At 32.9% G+C, this 20,425-nt stretch overlaps 1 long non-coding RNA gene across 2 annotated transcripts; it reads left to right on the top strand.

Annotated features, from left to right (window-relative positions):
- The first annotated feature begins 945 nt into the window (after positions 1 to 945).
- Positions 946 to 9,840, top strand: LOC140855458 (uncharacterized). Of its 2 annotated transcripts, none has more exons than XR_012138384.1 (5): positions 946 to 1,150; positions 7,285 to 7,367; positions 7,448 to 8,112; positions 8,211 to 8,329; positions 9,172 to 9,840. It is a non-coding gene; the product is annotated as an uncharacterized lncRNA (long non-coding RNA). The 2 variants fall into 2 exon arrangements; XR_012138385.1 differs by lacking the exon at positions 9,172 to 9,840 and adding an exon at positions 8,603 to 9,094.
- Positions 9,841 to 20,425: the final 10,585 nt, after the last annotated feature.

Genomic DNA, 20,425 nt, shown 5'->3' on the forward strand with positions numbered 1-20,425 from the left:
ACCCAAGTTAGCTGCGAGCCTATAAACAGTCCTGCTCATTAGTCTTGATTGGTTTAAAATGGTAGAAAGAATAACACAAGATTTACTAACCACAATGTCCAAGTGGCAACTTTTCCCTTTGGAACGTGATAATATCTTTTATTTGAGGCAGGAGTTCGCTTATGGATATGGGTAGGAAAGGATAATATGGCCCTTTGATTCCTTCAAGTTTGTCACTTTTTTACTATTGTACCTTAGTACATATGATCTCTAGCATACATACATATGTATACTTTAGCTAGCATACAAGAATACATAGCATGATTTTTCTTCTATAAATAACTAGATGCATTGTACAATGGATGTGAAGAAGCAGACTATTGTTGCAGCAATAATGAGCCCAGCGAGTATATACAGTGAATTCCTACAGTTTAGTCATTCATTATGATAATAATTCTCAATTTTGTAGAAAATGCAGCTCCTTTTTTTCATTTCATCACATGTATATTAATTCCATCTACATCAATGCACCCTGTACTTGCATGAATTTGTCAAAATAATATCATATCGTATCATGATAGCGAGCAACTATATTGACCGACATTATCAGATTCCAAATTAATTAAGCTAACAACCATATGGAACTGAGGGGCTGGGAATTAATTTTCTCGTTTCAACTTGAACTCTGGTGAATGTGGGATCATCAGGAATTCACATCATATCTCCTCAGCTAACATTGTTCATATCATATAAACAGATTGGATGAATATTTAATTGCCAAGAAAATATTTGTGGACTCAGCAAACCTTTGCGCATGCAATAAGAATTTTCATTTTAAAAGCTAAGAATCAGTCTCGTTTGTTTTCTTTAACTGCAACCATAGTTAGACATTGTCTTTAAACGTATTAATTAGAAATCTGTTTAAGAAAATAAATATGTTTATATCACATTCCATGCAGTCGATCCCAGAATTTTTACAAGTACAGAATAATTGCGGAAGTAACAACTCGTATAGAAAAGTTAATGCATGCAATCGGACGGCCGTCGCATGGATATAAACACTGGTGGCGTCCCCTGCGTCGCTCTCTATACAAGGATAATTACATACAAGTCGCTCCAGGTCCAACCCCCAGCCTCTCTCGCACTGGGAGGTATTTTATGATAAATGGAGGTATTTACCATATAGTAATATAATTACTACAAAGCTCCATGCTTTCCTAATTAATCATGCCCACGTAGTGATAGACAGCTCAATGAGTGGAAAGAAAATAGGTAGCCCATGTTTGTTGCCATTCAAGGATTCTAGTTAGGACTGGATACATGTACAGTTACAAATATTAGTAGGACGTAGAAATTTATATATATATTTATTTTAAAAAGATAAAAAAATAAATAGATCTCAAAAATATGGATATAAATATGGATATATGTCAGATAATTAAATTTTATGATTACATAATCAAATATATTATTAAATGAATGATAAATCTAATTAATAATATGTTGATATAATTTTTTTTCAAAATTTTTGAGTATTATATAAAATTAAATAAGATTATAAATAAAATTAAATATTTGGATATGAATTAGGTAGTTATCTATTTATATCCATACTTATTTTTTTTATGATGGATATGGATATCGATATCGGAATTAGTTGGATGTCTAAATTTTTATTAATATTTGAATAAGTTTGAATATAAAATCGGATGCGGAAGGATATTATCTGGCCCTATTTCATCCCAAATTCAGCTAAAGAGAGCCCATGCTCTATTTTATGATTATCTGACGGGTGTCTATAACTAATTCATAATCAGACTCGCAACTAACCTGTAGCAAGGATGTCTGCAGGTTTCTAATATTTGATAGGACAGTTGAAAAGGTGTTTCTCCATTCAAAACCTTTTTTTGAGGGGTTCATTCAATACCCCGATAAATAGCTATATTAAAGAATTTGTAATGGTCGCATAAATCACAAACGAATAAATAGCTATATTAAAGAATTTGTAATGGTCGCATAAATCACAAACGAATTGATGCAATATCAATTAAAATTGTTTGGATGTGCATGGGAGAAATCCGAGGAGCTCAAGTAACGACATCTATTTGCATAGGGGGAGTCCTTTACAAAAATAATTTTTAAAAAAATTATTTATAAAAATAATATAATTTTAAATTTATTTATGAATCTAATATAAAAACTATAAAACAGCATTTAGAATAGCATTTTATAATACCGCGTCAGCATCCTTTTTCACATGGACGATGAATAAAAAAAAAAACTCATCATTTCAAATGATGTTTTCAAAAACATCATTTGACATAATGAGTTTAATTATTTTTTTAAAAATAAAAATTATAATTTTTAATTTTTAAAATAATTAAAATTTTAATTTTAATTCAAATAAAAATCATCATTTCAAATTACAATTCCCTTTTTTTTAAAAAATATCTCAAAAAAATACCTTAAAAAATTTAAAAAATAAAAAATACCATAAAAAAATGAGAAAAAAAATTATAATTTTAAATTTAAAAAAAATAAAAATTTTAATTTTAATTCAAATAAAAAATATTATTTCAAATTACTTTTCCCATTTCAAATTATTTTTTTAAAAATATAACTCAAAAAAATATATCTTAAAAATTTAAAAAAATAAAAAATACCATAAAAAAATAGAAAAAAATAAAAATTATAATTTTTAATTAAAAATTATAATTTTTAATTAAAAAATAAAATTTTTAATTTTAATTCAAATAAAAAACATCATTTCAAATTACTTTCTCCATTTCAAATTAATTTTTTAAAAAATATTTCAAATAAAGAAAAAAATATCTAAAAATATATCAAAAAAATATAAAAAATGGTAAAAATAAAAAAAAATTAAAATTAAAATTCTAATTTTAATTCAAAAAAAAATATGATAAAAAAGTGAAAAAAAGGGAAAAAGTGGGAAAAAAATTAAAATTATAAATTAAAATTAAAAAAAATAAAAATTTTAACTTTAATTCAAATAAAAAATATTATTTCAAATTACTATCTTCATTTTAAATTAATTTTTTTTATTAAAAAATCTCATAAAAATAACTCAAAAAAATAAAAAAAAATTAAAAATATCATAAAAAAGAGAAAAAAATAAAAAAAATTGAAATGAAAAATGCCAGAAGGAATGGCATTTTCAAAAATGCCATTCCTTTTGGCATTTTCCTTGCATAAGACCAAAAAAAAAAGCCCTCTTCTCCGGCGTCTTCCTTCTTTCTCCGCGTCTTCCTTCTTCTCTCCGACGACACGGCGATGAGCTCCGACGGTGGTGAGCTCCCTCTTCTCTTTTTCTCTTCCTCTCTCTCTCTTCCTCTCTCTCTCTCTCCCTCTTTTTCCTTGGCCCGCCGGCGGCAAACCCGCGTGCCCCCCCAATATCGTTGGCCTGCCGGTGGGCCAGCGGCGGCCGCCCCGCCCCTCCCCTTCCCTTGGCTGGCCGCCTGCCCCTCTCCTTTTCTTGGCTGGCCGCCCCACCCCTCCCCTTCCCTTGGCCGGCCGCCCCGCCCCATCCCCACTTGCGGTGGCCCCTCCCCAGCAGCAGCCCCGCAGTGGTGGCCCCTTCCCGCCTCCCCTTCCCTTGGCCGGCCGGCCAGCCGCCCCTCCCCTTTTCTTGGCCGGCCGCCCCACCCCTCCCCTTCCCTTGGCTGGTCGCCCCACCACATCCGCACCCGCAGCGGCCCCAGCAGCGGCTGACTGATGACGAACCTACGGTACCCTCCTATTTTGATTTTTTTGATTTTTTATTTTTATCTCATTATTTTTTATTTTTATCTTATTAGATTCAGATTTATTTTAAAATTTGATTCGATCTTAAATTAATAATTTTAAAATATATTATATTTCTTGGAATCGTAGACCCGTCAGTTGAGCAATGTAGGATATTCTATGATATCCGTATAAAATATATATTTGATTATATATTTTTGTACGAATACCGTAAAATATATATATTGGTTAATTGATTATTCAGTTTGGACAGTTTGAGAATTGTATTTAATTCTGTAGGTAATTACATTATTCGAACGATATGTAGAGGGTTCGAAAAAAATTTTGGATAGTATTTTTCTTTAGTTCTCCTCATACATTTTCAGTCGTGTGGGAAGAACTAAGAAAAAATGCTATCGAAATTTTTTTTTGTCCCTATTGTGTATCGTTTGATTAATGTAATTAACCTATAGAATTAATGCAATTCTCGAATGGGATAGGACCTATCGTACATATTTGTTGATGATATGATGCATTTATTATATAAATCTTTTGAAACGATAAAATAATTATTAATACTAAATTTTTTGATTTTGATTTTATCATAGATTTCTCTAAGAAAATGGTCAGTACTCGGGTTCGTATACTATTGTATTATGATGGCATGATATAGAATGACGAAACTGGTGTGCAGTACAGTTACCCTATAAATCAGATGATTAGAGTATTTTCATCATTATCAAGTCAAGAATTATTGAACTATTTATACAGCAGTATTCCTGTAGACAGAGAAATATGAAATAAAATTAAAATAGAAATCTCTTAATCTGTTAGGACAGTTAATACAGAGCAAGTATATCTTAGTTCCAATTGATGATGACGAAGATGTCGAAAAAATACTGAATGTTCCTTTGAAATATTCAGAATATCGATTTTTAGAATTATATATTGAAAAGGAAGATGTACCGAGCTTTGGATACTATAGTCAGCTTTTAATCCAAGCGGACAATATTGTTGGGCCTTCCTCGCCTTTCGTAACTCCGATGGTGCAAACCGACAGCGTTGAGGCCATATTTGCAGAACAACATTTTACTACTGCAGGTTCTAGTTGTCCAATTATTCAAAATCATATGGTGACTTCTCCTGTGTCTTCTGCTATGGTGACTTTTTCTTTGGTAGAAGTAGTAGTAAGTGCGAGAGACGACACTCATATAGGGAACGATGACTGGGTAGGTGGTGGAATAAATTCTGATAATCTAGGCTTTGAGTCAGATGAAAGTGGAGATGAAGATGATTGGATGGATGAGGACAATAGCAGTCAAGATGATGATGGTGAAGATGAGATGTTCAGCCTAATATTATTATGGGAGAACCTCAACCTCGTTTGCATGAACCTCCATAATTTTTTAATGATATAAATTTAGATGATGGTGGTTGTATTAGTGCTGGTCAAAGATTGAACTCTGACTATCAGTTTTGGGACTCCTCGATGACTGAATTTTCTAAAGGTCTAATGTTTGAGAGTAAAGATTATGTAAGGAGAGCTGTTGATCTTTATCACATTATGAAGCATCGGACATACAATATAGTTCAGTCGCATTCAAAGTTATGGTCCGTATGATGCGCATCATCAGATAATATTCAAATTTATAAATGGAGGCTTTGTACTGCATTGTTGAAAAAATATGGATATTTTTAAATCACAAGACATGAGGGTCCTCACACTTGTTTGTTTACGGAGTTGAGTCGAGACCACAAACATATCAATGGAAGGATGATTGGCACACTAGTCCGATATATTGTTGAGAAAGATCCCGATGTTAGAGTTGAAGCTATTGTGGCAACCGTTAATAATCAATTTCAATATACAGTGTCATACAGGAAAGCATGGTGTGGAAAATAGAAGGCATTGGTTGATATTTATAGAGAATGGGAACCGTCTTATGCTAAATTACTCTATTATATGGCTGGACTTCAACATGCAAATTATAGTACAGTTGTTTCATGAAATTTTTTTCAAATTGCGAATTTCAATGTCTGGGTTTTAAATTATATTTTTTGGGCTTTCAAACCATCCATCCAAGGTTTTAGTCACTGCCGTCTTGTAATCAACATTGATGGCACGCACTTGTATGAAAAATTTAAAGGTAAGATGTTAATTGCAACAGAAATTGATGCAGAGAATGAGATATTTTCATTAGTATATGCAATTGTGGATGAGGAGACGACTGCAAGTTAGAGTTGGTTTTTTTTCAGCTCAAAACACATATCGTCAAAGATAGAAATCGAATATGCTTAATTTCTGATAGACATCAAGATATATTAAATACCATCACAGATGAGTCTATTGGATGGAATCCGCCATGTGGCTATCATCGATACTGCTCAAGATATATTTGCAGTAATTTCAACACTCATTTTAAAAATGTGCAGCTAAAAAGAGCAGTATGGCAAGCAGAAAACACTCATCAAGTTGCAAGTTCAACTATATCATGAGTAGGATCAGAATAGTGAATGAAAAGGCTTAGAGTTGATTGTCTGAGTTAGAAAAGGAGAAGTGGATATTGACACATGATGACGGGCTACACTATGGTGTCTTAACTACAAATTTATCGAAGATTTTTAATAGTATTTTACGAGGAGCTAGAAATATGCAAATTACAGCTTATGTTTAAATGATATTTTATCATCTTGTGAAATATTTTAATACTTGGCATGCCCAAGCCTTGAGATATATATAGAAGAATTCAAATAATCTTTTTTCTCCTTATTTTATAATTAAGATTGTTGAAGATCAAGTTAAAGCTAACCAGCACTAAGTAATAGCATTCAACCTTCAAAGAGGTATATATGAAGTACTTACAAGGAGAGCAAGCATCGGATTACGAGGTGAAAAAAATTTCATACTGTTACTTTAACTAAAAAAAATATTTTTGTAGAAAGTGGAGCATGTACAAATATCCATGTTCACACATTTTAGCTATGTCAAGAAATTGCTGTACATTTTAGTGGGTTTGTGGATGATGCATATACAATTACAGCATATATGAATGCTTGGAGTGGTGAGTTTAATTATTATCATATGAAGATTATTGGATGCATACACGTATGTTCAAATGTATTTCTGATCATCATCGTTTAAGACCCAAGCAGAAAGACAGACAAAAGTCAACAAGATTATGAAATGAAATTGATGATAGGCAAACAAGAAATAAGAATCACTGTGGCATTTGTAAGGAACAGGGTCATGATCGTTGTCGCTGTCCTAAGATACTTCAACACACTTCAATTTCAAAAAGTGAAAGAAATTAAAGACTCCGAAGATATATTTTTAATATTATTTTATGTATTTATGTGGGATATTTTATGTATTTATGTAGGATTGTAATTTTAATATTGCTTTCTATCCGAAGATGAACTGTATTGTGTATTTAAGTTGTATTATATGATAATATTATGTTTAAAATATATTTTTCATAAAATAAATGGCTATCATATTTTTCATGCTCTAACACACTTGGGATAATATCATTATTTTAGATTCATTAGCGTGTTATGGCTTAGATTCGCAGTATCCAAACCCTCGAGATACGAGTATTCTTACATTGCAGGAGCACCATCGGTCACAGACTATTTTAGATAGTGGTGTAAGTATTTCAATCCTACTCTTATTATTAATATTTTTTTAAAATCATATACATCATCTAATTATTATATCTTATTACAGGAGATCAGACACCTTAGACTACGATGATCTGATGCTGACTTCTGGAGGACAAAGCATATCCCACTTAGAGTGGTGGATTATTTGTGATATCTTGAATTCTATGGAGTGTATCGGATTGGTCGCATACATTGGACGTTGGTCTTATTACTTCCTTACTTGAGAGATGGCATCTAGAGATACACATGTTTCATCTTCCATTCGGTGAGGCGACCATCATGTTACAGGATATCAGCATTCTTATCGGACTACCGGTTGATGGCGATCCAGTTACCGGAGTTGATCCCACGCTTACCATTTTGGAGTGGCAGACTTTATGCTTACGATTGTTAGGGTTTGAGCTCGACGTCCATTTTTCGATCATTCACGAGTCAGGATAGAGTGTTTGGATGATCGTTATCGATATTTTCACATTGGGGATGATGCACCAGAGGAGATGGTGCAGTAGTATGTCATGAGTCAGGTGCTGCGGTTGCTTGGTGGTATTCTATTACCTGATACTTCATCGAACAAGATGAAGTTGATATTTTTGTCATTATTGGAGGATTTAGAGTTCGTTCATAGGCTCAGTTGGGGTAATGCAGTACTAGTTGTCTGTACAGGACTATGTGCCGGGATTCTTATGCTGACCAGAGCGAGATTGATGGTTATCTTGTATTACTGACCAGGTATGTGAATTAAAAATTTATATTTTTAATATTTTTAAAAATTTAAGATTGCAGCTTTGATTTGATATATCAGGTATGATTTTTTTTGAAATTTACAGATTTGGGCATGGGAGAGGATGCCGACTATTAGTCCATTATGACGACAGTTGCTTGAGATGCCATCAGAGCAGCATGATCCTGATATTCCATTCAGACTAGACGGACCATTGGGATATAGGTATAAAAATATTACTTCATTTACTTAAAATTTAGTACTATTTTAAATTCAAAAAAAATTATTTAACATGACTAGACTGTCAAGCAGATGGAACGTTGATTCAACGTTGATCATGTATTGATGAGAGTGGCACAGGTTTATAGGTGCCAGCTGGATACATTAGTTGATACACATAGACAGATAAATTTTATTTATTTATAAATATTATTTTACAGTATTCATAATCTATTAAAATTTAAGCTTACTAATTTTTTTTTATTTTAACTCTATCAGTTTTTGTAGGAGCGATATACACATGAGATATTGGCTATATTGCCGCAGATATGTACAGTTGGACATGACATATAGACTGCTAGGATGCCACTTATTTATTTTGATATGGTAGAGTGACATCTTTTCGATCATGTCCTGTGGTGGTTTGGTCAGATTCAGGGCATCCCAGAGCAGTTAGATACCAGCCAGGGACTTCATCGTATTGATCGACGAGGGAGAGCCATATTGACTAGCGTATCAGATATATAGAGTATATCGATATTTGGAATGCACGTTGAGATCACATTGTTCATGGTGATCCAATTTTGAGAGGTCGTTCATATACCGAGGACTACATGGTTTGATTTTTTTAGCATTACAATGCGAGTCATTGGACAGCCTCGATATGTAGTTTTCGAAAACGAGGGCGAGAGTTCTACTGTGCATCTTTTAGTAAGACTATGAAAATTATATTTTATATCAATGTCTTTACTTCTAATAATTAAGATTGAAAATTAGTTTATGTTGTTTGTGTTATATTTTTATTTTATATTTTATAGTATATTGCTAATTTTATTTTTATTATGTAGACTGATTCTATGTCGGATCTTGTGTTGGATGCTCGTCATGCTTTATCTACGACTGATGAGGATGAACGAATTTGGATATTATGTGAGATAGAGAGAACAATTTCGAAATATTGATGGTGATTGGTGTTGATCCATATAGCTATGCACTTTGGTATGGAGCAGCCGATGTGCCAGTTATGAGATATATGCCATCACCATATGTTCCACATATGCCGTCACCGCATATTCCACAGATGTCATCACTAGACGCTGCATAGATGCCACCGCCTTTTGATCCTCAGATGGCAGCGCCTTCTTCTTTCTACATCCCCCAGATAACATCATCGGGTATCAGTTGGCCATATGAGTATGACACTTTCTTTTCAGGCCTATCCGTGTATCCAGATGAGAGGGTTGAGGAGGTCACTCAGTCCATAGATGATCCGACAGCATCAGTTATTTCTGAGCAGCATGACCTGCAGACCTCCACTGATATAGGGGAGGAGTCATCACAGCAGGAGCAGGAGCAGCCATTTAGGTCCTTCCTGAGAAGGTCCAAGCGACCACGGGCACCACGACGTTCTTGTGGCACTTAATATTTTTTAGATTTGTACTTAATATTTTTGAAACTTTTATTGTACTATTTTTTATACACTTGATATTTTTATTTTATTTTATATTATTAATTATTAATTTTATTTTATATTATTTAATTTCAAGTGATCGGATATTATCTTTGTGGATATGGATACACATACTCTCATATGTCTCAGAACATTAGGAGAGAAAAAATTTTGCTAAAAGGACTATAGAAATTATAACGTAAATAATAATAATATGTCAGATAATTTAATTATATTTCTTAAAATATCTAAAAATAAGCTAAATTAGATAAGTCGGTGGGAAACCATCAAAGTTCAAGCCGATTTTTCGATAAATAAGATGAATCGGACCGCACTGGTACATCTCAATCTGGTATGGACACGAACAGCTACGTACAGTGCGGTATGGGCCGGTATAGGATGATAAGGTTTTGATATGTTGGCCAGCTATGCAATCCAAGAGGGGTGGTGAATTGGGTATTTAAAAATTTAAAGTTAATTTACAACCATAAGGATTAAGTAATAATAAACAAGTTATATGTAGTAAGTGATTTCAGCAAAGTGTAGAAATGAGATGCAAGAATGCAAGAAAATAAAAAAATTTAGATAAAAAGCAAGTAAGCACACCACAAACAATCAAGATTTATAGTGGTTCGATGTCAACTTTGCACCACATCCACTCTCCAAGCTCCTACTTGGAAATTTAAATCCACTAAAATGTATTCAACAAGAATACAATGTCGGTACCTCCGACTCTAGCTATCCCAAGTTAGAACACTTATTTTTCGGGTACAAACCAACCCAATACAATTCGATTCAAGATTCGGATCAATCTATCCAAATTTTGGAACCCTTCCAAAACTAAAGATCAAGACAAAAACAGAGTTTAAGAGTTAATGATAAAAAAATACAAGTTTAGCTCTTTTAATGAGCAAATAAAATTTTAAGTACACTTTACACAACAAGGAAGAAGCTTTTTTGATTTTTCTCAAGGTTGTTGAAGACTTGAATGAGCTTTTGAGGAGTTGGTGAACTTGAAATGAAAGCTTCTTTTATTTGAAGAGGGCTTTTTGCTTAGGGCTGAAATGAATGCTTGAAATATAATAAATCTTTTTTCAAGCCAAAATCATTAGTAACCCCCTCAAATATTTTGTAATCATCAAAATTAATTCATGGAGCAACACAGTACATTATGGTGCTTTTACCAACCATTCGGTGCGATGCGGTTTGGGCTGCTATAAGTCGGTACGGGGATGATAATGATTGTTTTCTTTTTTTTTTTTTTTAAAATTATTTGAATTAAAATTAAAATTTTTATTTCATTTTTTAATTAAATTTAAAATTTTTATTTTTTTAAAATTTAAAATTATAATTATAATTTTTTTTATTTTTAAAATTTATATTTTTTTATTTTTCTTGATATTTAAGTCTATTTTTTGAAAATACCATTTCAAGTGATTGGATATTATGCTTTGTGGATATGGATACACAGAGTCTCATGTGTCTCATCTGTCTCATGTGCTAAGAAAAAAGAGGGAGAGAGAGAGGAAGAGGGAGAGAGAGAGGAAGAGGAAAGAGAGAAGAAGGAGCTCATTGTCATCGGAGCTCGCCGCCAAAGCTTACCATTTTTTTCTTTTTTATGATATCTTTTTTAGGTATTTTTTTTCTTTGTTTGGAATATTTTTTAAAAAAATTAATTTGAAATGAAAAAAGTAATTTGAAATGATATTTTTTATTTGAATTAAAATTTTATTTTTTTTAAATTTAAAATTATAATTTTTATTTTTTTTCTATTTTTTTCTTTTTATGGTATTTTTTATTTTTTTAATTTTTTAAGATATATTTTTTTGAGATATTTTTAAAAAAAATAATTTTAAAAGGGGATTGTAATTTGAAATGATGATTTTCTTTCTACATCCCCCAGATAACATCATGGGTATCAGTTGGCCATATGAGTATGACACTTTCTTTTCAGGCCTATCCGTGTATCCAGATGAGAGGGTTGAGGAGGTCACTCAGTCCATAGATGATCCGACAGCATAGTTATTTCTGAGCAGCATGACCTGCAGACCTCCATTGATATAGGGGAGGAGTCATCACAGCAGGAGTAGGAGCAGCCATTTAGGTCCTTCCTGAGAAGGTCCAAGCGACCACGGGCACCACGACGTTCTTGTGGCACTTAGTATTTTTTAGATTTGTACTTAATATTTTTGAAACTTTTATTGTACTATTTTTTATACACTTGATATTTTTATTTTATTTTATATTATTAATTATTAATTTTATTTTATATTATTTAATTTCAAGTGATCGGATATTATGCTTTGTGGATATGGATACACATACTCTCATATGTCTCAGAACATTAGGAGAGAAAAAATTTTGCTAAAAGGACTATAGAAATTATAATGCAAATAATAATAATATGTCAGATAATTTAATTATATTTTTTAAAATATCTAAAAATAAGCTAAATCAGATAAGTCGGTGGGAAACCATCAAAGTTCAAGCCGATTTTTCGATAAATAAGATGAATCGGACCGCATTGGTACATCTCAATTGGTATGGGCATGAACAGCTACGTACAGTGCGGTATGGGCCGGTATAGGATGATAAGGTTTCGATATGTTGCCCAGCTATGCAATCCAAGAGGGGGGTGAATTGGGTATTTAAAAATTTAAAGTTAATTTACAACCACAAGGATTAAGTAATAATAAACAAGTTATATGTAGTAAGTGATTTAAGCAAAGTATAGAAATGAGATGCAAGAATGCAAGAAAATAAAAAAATTTAGATAAAAAGCAAGTAAGCACACTACAAACAATCAAGATTTATAGTGGTTCGATGTCAACCTTGCACCACATCCACTCTCAAGCTCCTACTTGAAAATTTAAATCCACTAAAATGTATTCAACAAGAATACAATGTCGGTACCTCCGACTCTAGCTATCCCAAGCTAGAACACTTATTTCTCGGGTACAAACCAACCCAATACAATTCGATTCAAGATTCGGATCAACCTATCCAAATTTTGGAACCCTTCCAAAACTAAAGATCAAGACAAAAATAGAGTTTAAGAGTTAATGATAAAAAAATACAAGTTTAGCTCTTTTAATGAGCAAATAAAATTTTAAGTAACTTTACACAATAAGGAAGAAGCTTTTCTGATTTTTCTCAAGTTGTTGAAGACTTAAATGAGCTTTTGAGGAGTTGGTGAACTTAAAATGAAAGCTTCTTTTACTTGAAGAGGACTTTTTGCTTAGGACTGAAATGAATGCTTGAAATATAATAAATTTTTTTTCAAGCCAAAATCATTAGTAACCCCCTCAAATATTTTGTAATCATCAAAATTAATTCATGGAGCAACACGGTACATTATGGTGCTTTTACCAACCATTCGGTGCGATGCGGTTAGGGCTGCTATAAGTCGGTACGGGGATGATATGGATTGTTTTCTATTTTTTTTTTTTAATTATTTGAATTAAAATTAAAATTTTTATTTTATTTTTTAATTAAATTTAAAATTTTTATTTTTTTAAAATTTAAAATTATAATTTTTATTTTTTTTATTTTTTAAATTTAAATTTTTTTATTTTTCTTAATATTTAAGTCTATTTTTTGAAAATACCATTTCAAGTGATCGGATATTATGCTTTGTGGACATGGATACACAGAGTCTCATGTGTCTCATCTATTTCATGTCTAAGAAAAAAGAGGGAGAGAGAGGAAGAGGGAGAGAGAGAGGAAGAGGAAAGAGAGAAGAAGGAGCTCATTGTCATCGGAGCTCGCCGCCAAAGCTTACCATTTTTTTCTGTTTTTATGATATCTTTTTTAGGTATTTTTTTTCTTTGTTTGGAATATTTTTTAAAAAAATTAATTTGAAATGAAAAAAGTAATTTGAAATGATATTTTTTATTTGAATTAAAATTTTATTTTTTTTAAATTTAAAATTATAATTTTTATTTTTTTCTATTTTTTTCTTTTTTATGGTATTTTTTATTTTTTTAATTTTTTAAGATATATTTTTTTGAGATATTTTTAAAAAAAAATAATTTTAAAAGGGGATTGTAATTTGAAATGATGATTTTTATTTCAATTAAAATTAAAATTTTTATTTTTTTAAATTTAAAATTATAATTTTTATTTTTTTTCATTTTTACTTTTTTTTAATTTTTAATTTTTTATTTAATTTTTTAAAGTATTTTTTTGAGATATTTTTATAAAAAATTAATTTTAAAAGGGGATTGGAATTTGAAATGATGATTTTTATTTGAATTAAAATTAAAATTTTTATTTTTTTTAAATTTAGAATTATAATTTTTATTTTTTTTCCTTTTTCCTTTTTTATGGTGTTTTTTTTTTTTTTTACACCAATTTTTTTCAAATATTTTTTTTAAAAAAATAATTTGAAATGGGGATACTAATTTAAAATGATAATTTTTATTTGAATCAAAATTAAAATTTTAATTTTTTAAAAAATTTAAAATTATAATTTTTATTTTTTTATTTTTTTATATTTTTTTTAAAAATAAATAATTAAACTCGCCATCTCAAATGGCGTTTTCAAAAACACTATTTGAAATGATGAGTTTATTTTTATTTTTTTTTGTTCATCATCTATGTGGAAAAGGAGTGTTGACGTGGCACTATAAAACGTCATTCCAAATGACGTTTTATAGGATTTGCATTAGCTTCGTAAATAAATTTAAAATTATATTATTTTTATAAATATTTTTTTTGATAATTATTTTGGTAAAAAACTCTGTATAGGAGGCTGTAAGAAAAAAATTTAGAAAGGATAAGAAAAATCTTAGAGTAACATAAAAAAAGTACCCTATATAGTAATGCCTGATGAATAAGGATTTATAAAACCAACCTCCAATAATTTGATAATTTAGAAGAGCCTGGATGGCTATGATTATAGTCATAGTATAATAAGAAAAAATCTTACTTTTTTAAGAAAAAAATCCACTTATTTTTTGAAAAAACTTTTCACATTCCGTCTGAATTTTAAATAAAAAAATTTAGATAATTTATTTTAAAAAAACATCTTTCAAAATTAAGAATGAAAGCAAAATTATAGTTCATGCAACCTAAGACCTCAATAAACCAGCCGTTCATCGGTCCGTCCAAAAATGCCAGCTGGCAATTGATACTGTGCATAGGACAGGTGGTGCCAACAAGGTCTTCGATCAAGTACCCCTTAATTATTTTAACAACTTTCATATAGGATCCGTGATCAGACTGATCATGTTGTAGGATATCCTTTTCTTGGCCCCCTACTTGCAAGATATGTAGAGATACTAAATTACTAATTCATATAAAAGGATTAGGTCAAATACACCGGTATATCAGACAGATTAGGAGGATCATTTCTAAATTTCAATTCAAATACTTTAGCATCTATCAATTGAATAGGATCGGCATATAGGGCTGAAAATGGCTCGATCGATTCAATTAAATAATTTTTTAAAATTAAATCAATATTTTAGTTTAAAAGAAATTTAAAATTAAATATTTAAATAAATATAATCAATTTCTTCAGTTCAATTTTATATCAGTTCAATTGGTTCGTGTAGCTTTCTCAAGTATTTGAACGATTTGAATATTTTTTCTATTTAAGCGGATGATCGATTTGATTTCTATTTTTTATTTCTTTATTATGATCCATAATCTAGTTAAATTTGATCTAAGTTAGATTGAAATAAGACTAAATCAACATGTTAAATTCTTAATTCATATAAAGTATATAGTTCAACTTTAAATAAATATGTAATATAAGTATATATATAAATATATGAAGTATGCAATATAGATATATATATAAATATATAAAATAATGATATTTTAATTTCGACTTGTCGGTTCATTCAATTTTAACAGATCATATAAATCAATAAATTAGTAATCAAACTGAAATATCAATTTTTTTATTTTATTTAATCAAACTGAATCATTTAAACTGTCAAACCATCATATTTGGTTCGATTCATTTTGGATTGGATGATTTAAGCAGTTTAATCAAAATTTTTTACACTCCCGTCGATGTGCCAGTAGATATGAAATTGGAAGTCCACTTCCAATCAAAAAAATATATATATATATATATTGCAAGGCGATTTTGAATCTAAATATCAGGTATCGAATCCACGTGCAGTTATGTAAGTCCACGTGAAAAAAGAAAATCATTTGCCTCCCGGTCCCAATAAGTTACATTACAGTATCCATGGTAAACGAGATCGTCACTGTTTCCATTTCCCTTCTCTGTTTTTCCCCACTATTTTCCTCCTAGTAATTGAAGCTTGGAGCTTCTTCATTTAAGATTTTTTTTTTTTTTTTCCCCAGAGGTTTGTAGACTAGAATATGTGGGACTTGTTCCAGCAGGTAGTGCCAAGTCCATTAAATCATAGAAAAAGATGCCAATACCACTTGTGGAAGCTGGAATGTGAGTAAGTATTTTCAATTCACTTACTGTAAAGAGGTGTTTGATTTGCAACTGGAATCAAAATGGATTGAAATCATAATCAAAATGATCAAATCCTCCAAAATATTTTATTCATGATCGAAATCGACGGTGGTTATCATGAGCACCTCGGATCAACACTATATCACATGACATTTCAAGTTCTTGGATCATCAATATGACTGCTGACCGCCGTATGAGCTGAGGAGTTCATCTCCATACTGAACTGAGGCATTCCTGAGGTTTAACCTATGTATGAGCTGCTCAGCCGACTTATCTTTCTAACGTGCGTAACAGCTGTCTATCCTGAATAGATGGGATTTAACGTAACCGTCTCCCCTAATCTCGCAGAAACGATTAAGGGCTGAATTATCTCGTCTAATATGGCATGTCCAATAGTCTGACAATCTCGAGATCGTGCGATCTCACAGCTAACAACCCAGCTGTCCGGCATCCTTCTATAAAAATAACCAGAGACCTTAGGAGCCAGATAAATTCAATTAAATTCCTATCAGAGAATTTGTTGCTGCTCTTTTGTTCTTTACTTTTCTGACTTGAGCGTCGGAGAATCCTCATCGAAACCACAACCTCCGATTTGGGACTTATTTTGTAGATCACTCCAGTACCAGCATTCCTGCATGAGGATCAGGTGTCCGTCTTTTGATCTCGATCAATTTCAGCAGCAACAGATAGAGGAAGGGGCTATATTCGCATTCATGGCTCCTAGATGGACATCTTTCCTGCTTTCAAATACCGTCGCTTTCGGACAGACGGCCAGCTAAGCTGACAATCAAGTTCAACCACTAGCATCGAAAATCCCTTTGCCAGTCCAATCGGTCGTCTCTCCATCGGTTCAACCAATCCAACCGACGTCAGTCACGGCCAACCAATTCAGTTAACTCTTTCAGCAAGTTCAATATCTGACGACCGCAATCCAAGCAGTCCAAACCTTTCTCATGCCCTTCCAGATAGCGCCACAAGCTCCTCAAGCTGTCTCTGCAACTTCGACAGCAGTGCGTTATAAATTCTCTTAGTGGTATCATTTGTGCCTTCCGCAGTGGTGCCCCCATAGAATCCTACTTTGACTGCGGCTCCGTAGCCACCATCTCAACCAGAGCCGCAGGTATCTCTTCAAAGTCTGGAGAGGAGGTTGACTCATCAAAGTCGCCTTAGGGTCTAGCAGTTAGTCGGGCGACGATCTCCAAGCCCACAGTCAAGCCATGACTCAACCCTGGACGCCGATCTCCTCTGTGCTCCGAGGCTAGTACTGTTCATGAAGTTAATTTTAAAAGACGATTTCAGAAGTTCGACCAGCAGTTGGGCCAGAAAATAGAAAAGACCCTCAATAATAATGGCTCCTCAGCACTGCCCTACTGTGAAGGATATAACAGCCAGCCGCCTTTCACCCCGAGGATTCTACAGGAACCACTCCCCCTGCACTTCAAACTGCATCAGCTGGAGGTCTATGATGGGACCACCGATCCTGTCGATCATGTGGAGATCTTTAAGGCAGCCATGCTCCTTCAGAGAGTATCGGATGCAATCCTCTGTCAAGCATTTCCTCCAATCTTTAAGGGAGCTGCTCGACAGTGGTACTTGAGTTTGAGGCCGGCATCTATCCATTCCTTTGAAGACTTATGCCGATCTTTCATCGATCATTTCATCAGCAATCGACGACAGCAGAAACAATCCGACTACCTCTATATCATCAAGCAAAAGGAGGGTGAGTCAATCCACTCTTTTATGAATAGATTCAATGTGGTGACCCTGGAGATTCAAAATCTGGATCAGTCGATCATGATAGTCGTAATGATGAGCGGTCTGCTAAAGAACGACTTGATAAAGTCGTTAATTAAGATTTATCCTCGAGATCTCCCAGATATGCTTGTTCATACGAAAAAGTATACTCGCATAGAAGAGGCCTTTGCCGATGATACTCCTGTCGGTTTAGCCATGGCAGGATTCAGCAAGGAGCACTATCCAAGATGAGAAGAGAAAAGATGCCAGCACTCCTGCTCCCCACCTCTGAGGCAGAATAATGGGGTCAAAATCATCGATCCCACAATCCTCCGAAAAGGGTCAGCAACCATCACTTCCTGGACAGTACAATAACTACACGCCCCTGATTGTTCCTTAGAGAGAGGTGTTGTTACAAGTGGAGCCTGAGTTACCTGATCCTCGATTGATGAATTTATCTTTGTATATGAATTATTAAAAATTATATCCTAAAATCAATCGTATGACAATTGAGTTCATCTTTGTATATGAATTATTGATTAATGAATAATAGTTATTTTGATATTTTTCATCACAAAGTTACATCTTTCTTGAACTCTTGTGTTGTGCCGAAGTCCTTAGAACTATGTTAGTGTGCGATAAAGAAAAGATGTATCGTATAGTTCTTAAACATGTTCATGACCAAATAATACGTCATTACAGGATGATGACGTTTATCAAGTGAAGGTCATTGTGTGCCATATGGGTTGGTTGTCCTCTTAACCAAAGAGTGTGGTGATACTAGTATGACATACAGATGAGATGTAGGAGTACATCGTCATTGAACAAGTGACTCACCTGCTGAACATTCTACTGTCAAGAGTTGCTCGTGAAGCACATGGGTATAAGTATTTTTCAGACCTGAGATCACTATAGTGACTTGCAAGCAACTCACTATGCTTTGGTGCTGAACTATCTGGATTTCTAATATAGTGACGGAAGGCTACTGGGTACAGTCAAGTACTTGTAAAGTTTATATGTGGATCAAAATGGGATTGATCCCTCCAGATTATTGAAGTTGATGTATCACTGTATTTCAATTTAGTAAAGCTTTAGTCAGGATAATCTATGAGATGAATTTGAAAGGTTGAAATATAATATGGATGAAGTAATCTCGGTTGACAATTAACTTGAGACCATCCTAGAGCATTCAGGATCAAAAGGATGAATTATGAGGTAACCATGTGTATGAATTTTGAAATATTTTTTTATGATAATTTGACCTATTTAGATATTGAAAACTATTGTTAGATGGTATCTCGATTAATGCAAAAATTGATTCCTGTGCTACCGGCTTAATGTTTGAACCTACGGAGTCACACACACAAGTCAGACAAAATATAAAGGAATTGACCTATATTTATATATTCAATTTGGAAGTACTTGACTTGATTGAATATATAAGCTAACTTGATTGAGAATTAAGTTATGGGTTAAACGGGATTGAAGAGTTGACTATGTCTGGCTAGCACAACACATGAGGTTCAGGTTCGATCCCAGAGATGAACAGTTTCAATCTATGATTCATAGAGTATATGAAAGATTGAATTTAAATACTAATTAATTTTAGATTAGATCTGAATTAATTAGGTTTAATTGGATCTAAAATTTTAAATTAGACTTGGTATAAAAGTCCTAAAGAGTTTGGGATTGACAGTCTTTCGAAATTATTTTGAACCAGCTTTAAATTGATTTGAATCGGACCCATTTTGGATGAGATATGAGAAATTTTTCTTGCACTAAGATTCTCCTCTCATATGGATTGACCAACACCTAGAATGGTGCTAGTTTGGGATGTCCCATGTGGGGGAGAGATTGGGTGCAAAGTGATTGTCATATATGATGGCAATTCTATCTCATGTAGGAATCCTTCTTTCATAAGTATTGGACTAATTCAAATCAGATTTGAGTTAGGAGTCCTATACTTATTGATCATAGGATTCATCTATAAATAGAGAGGGTCTCTATCTATGGATGCATAGCAAACAAATCAGATTGAGAGAAGAGAAAGAAAGAGAGAGACGTGAAAAGAGAGTGAGGTCCCTTCTTCTCATCCTTGGCATCTCCCCTTGGTGCTACCCCTTTCTCCTTGGCATGGGGCCCTTCTTGGGTGTCTCCATTGTTGGTGTGAGGTATTTGTTGGAGCATGATCCCACTCCTCCCACGGACCTTTGGTGCAACAGAACCAGCAACGAACAAATCTGGAGACATCTGGACTCGATCTAAGGCCCTTGATGAAATCAGCCTGGTTGCTGTCTTCTTCATCAACCTTTCGTTCCAGATGAAGAACACCTCTGAAAATTCTAAGATCTAGTACCCAACCAGATCAGGCCTGGATCGAGGTCTTCCAATTCATAGATCTTGAATTGGGATGTTCTAGATAGGAAGAATGTAGATGGAGACAGATCTTGTAGATCTGTCCTGCTGCAGCCTT

Source organism: Elaeis guineensis, chromosome 2 (genome assembly GCF_000442705.2).
Source record: "Elaeis guineensis isolate ETL-2024a chromosome 2, EG11, whole genome shotgun sequence".
Classification (NCBI taxonomy): Eukaryota; Viridiplantae; Streptophyta; class Magnoliopsida; order Arecales; family Arecaceae; genus Elaeis; species Elaeis guineensis.